Source organism: Chaetura pelagica, unplaced genomic scaffold (assembly GCF_000747805.2).
Source record: "Chaetura pelagica isolate M959 unplaced genomic scaffold, ChaPel_1.0 scaffold32, whole genome shotgun sequence".
In the NCBI taxonomy this organism is placed as follows: Eukaryota; Metazoa; Chordata; class Aves; order Apodiformes; family Apodidae; genus Chaetura; species Chaetura pelagica.
The window spans coordinates 1472119-1474955 of NW_009952368.1; positions in this window are offsets into that span (position 1 = coordinate 1472119).

The window sequence follows — 2837 nt, forward strand, 5'->3', positions numbered from 1 at the left end:
GTGGCCTTTGCCGCTCAGCACTTCCAGGCGCTGCTGGAGCAGAGGGAGGGTGAGTGGCCCGCCCAGGGCATCACGCCTTCCCCCCGTGCCCCTCGCCCCTGGTGCCAGGCCCTCGTGCCCCTCACCCTGGACATCAGGCTCCCTGTGCCCATCATGTATGTCATCGACCCTCCTTGCTCCTCAGCAAAGGTTGACCTGGAGAAGGACAAGGAGGGTGAGGAGCAGGACAAGGAGCAGGGAGGCAGCGTCGCACCCACAAACGCGGTAAGGGACACCAAAACAAGCTAATTTGAACCCCGAACCAAAATGTGCCCCCCCACCCATGCCACGGTTCCTCCCCAAAAATCCTCATTGGGCCACAGTAGGAGGAGATCCCTCTGCAAAAGGGGACATCTCTCCAGGGAGCTGACCCTGAAATTCCCTGTTTGACTCTGTCCAACTCCGAAAAAAGGCACTATGACTCCAAAAAAAACCCCCTCCCATCCTCAGTTTCCTCCCCATGGTGCCTATTTAATGAGAATCCTTATTAATGAGGTCCCCGCCCTCATTAGTGACATTCCTGGGAGATTTCTCAAGCCAGGTTTAAGGGATGGGCTCAGATCCAGGTGATATTTTCAGGCTCCAGATTTAGGCCCCGGCATCCCAGGAGGACAACAGGAATTTAATACTGTCCCTGCATGAAAGAGGGACTTGACATTGCTCATCTTGTCCCCACCGTAATTCCATTTTGGGGCATTTTTGTCCTATTCCATCCCAGCCCAACCTCTACAATTCCTTTTTTCCCATCCAGAGAGGTTTCAAAGTTCAAAAAAATAAGGAGTAAAGGTTTGAGGTGGATCTGGCTGCTTTTGGTTTTTTAAGGGAAGCCGTGTTCATCCCCAGATTCACGCCCCCCCATCCTGGTTTTTCCCAGGGGAGTGGCTCCCTTGGGAAAAACAGGAAGGAGGGATGTGTGGGGTGGGGGGGTGAGTTGGAAACAAGCTGGTGGGAAGTGATGCCAACAGGCTCCACCGTGACCCCCCCTCGGCTCTGGCTGCTGGCTCCCCTGTCGGCACCCGGCAACTCTCCCTTCCCAGGCACCTTTCCAACATCGAATTCCCATTTTTTAAAATATTTAAGGATTTTTTTGAAACACCTCATGCCACCATCTCAAACCACAATGGTGGGATGTTTCCAGTCACCCCTTTCCAAAAATTCAACTTATTTTATCAGGATTTAGAGCAGCCTGGAAATGCATCCCCTCTGCCTCCCCAGTATTCCTTCTCCCAGCATCAATATCGCATCCCAGGGGAGGTTGTTTTCTGTGATGGAGGGAAACGCCAAGCCTGGAACGGGCTCAAAACCCGCTGTTAATGATTAGAAATGTTCTGGCATTTCACTTCCCTCCTACGCAGCCGTATCCTGCGGGAGACGCCGGCGCTTGGCCTCTCTGCCGGGACTAGGGGGCTGCAGCTGGAGATGATTTTGGGGATGGGGTGCTGGGAAAAACAGGATGCCACCTGTTCTTCCTCCCATCCCACCCCAGTTTTGTGGAATTTTTTTTGTTTACTGGACCTGGGATGATCATCCCAGCATTTTGGGACTACTTTTTTAAATGTAGGATGTCATCCCAAAACTCCCTTTCCAGTTGTTTCCCCCAAAACATCCATTCTTCCCTTGCCGGAGCAGGCAGTGATGGATCTGGAGATCCTAAAAAAAAGGGAAAGATACGGTTTTCCCATCTAAAAATCCCAGCAGAGCACCCGAGGCTTTGCCTGGAAGTTGGAGTGGGGTCTTCTGGAGCAGAGCTAGGGGTGGCCTGCATCCTTCTTGTGCCTGGGATGGGTGGGAATGGAGATGGGATGGGGATGGGGACACAGATAGGATGGGGATGGGATGGGGATGGAGACAGGGATGACATTGGGATGGGGGACAGGGATGGGGACAGGGAAGGGGATGATGTTGGAAGACAGGACTGGGGACAGTGCCAAGGCCAGGGCTGGTGATGTTCATGGGCTGGGGATGGTGCCAGGGATGGCAGAGAGGGTCAGGGTCAGCAGAGCCCCGAGCAGGACACAGACTGGTGACAAACCCAGCAAGGGGGTGCCAGGGGTGCCCATCCCGGGGGCCCACGTGGCACACAGGGGGGCCGGTCAGAGCCGTCGCTCCGAGCCCACCAGTGACTGGTGCAGTTGCTTAGCAACTCCAAACCAGATGAGAGGTGAGTGAGGGGGGTGGGGTGGGCTGCACCCTCCCAACCACCCTGGGGGTGTCCCCCTGCTGCCCTGGATCTCAGTCCTGGTCCCAGGGTGGCAGCAGGATACATAGAGAGCTGGAAAACAGCTGGATTTGTAACTCTGGCTGGAGAGCACCCCGAGGGCGGGGGTGGGCAGAGTGTTCTTGTGCACAGGGAAGGGACCCCCAGACCCCAAAAGTGGAGCTCCTTTCCCCCAGTGTGGAGCCCACGTTTGGGTTCATTGCCCCTGAGGTGCTCAGTGGGACATGGTGTCATGCCCACCTTTCTTCCTCATTCTCATCCTCCTTCTTGCCATCCTCATCTTCATCCTAACCATCCTCATCCTTATCCTAATTCTCCTTCTTGTCATCCTCCTTCTCTTCATCCTCCTTGTTATCTTTACCCTCAACCTCATCACCCTCCTCCTCATCCTCCTCTTCATCCTCATCCTCATCCTCATCCTCATCCTCCTCCTCATCCTCCTCCTCACCCTCATCCTCCTCACCCTCATCCTCCTCCTCACCATCCTTCAGGAATGAGCCCTAAATAGGTCGGAAAGCTTTTGGTCCCCGTGGAAACAACCCGGGGGGGGGAACCACCTCCCCACCCCATTCCCCGCCCC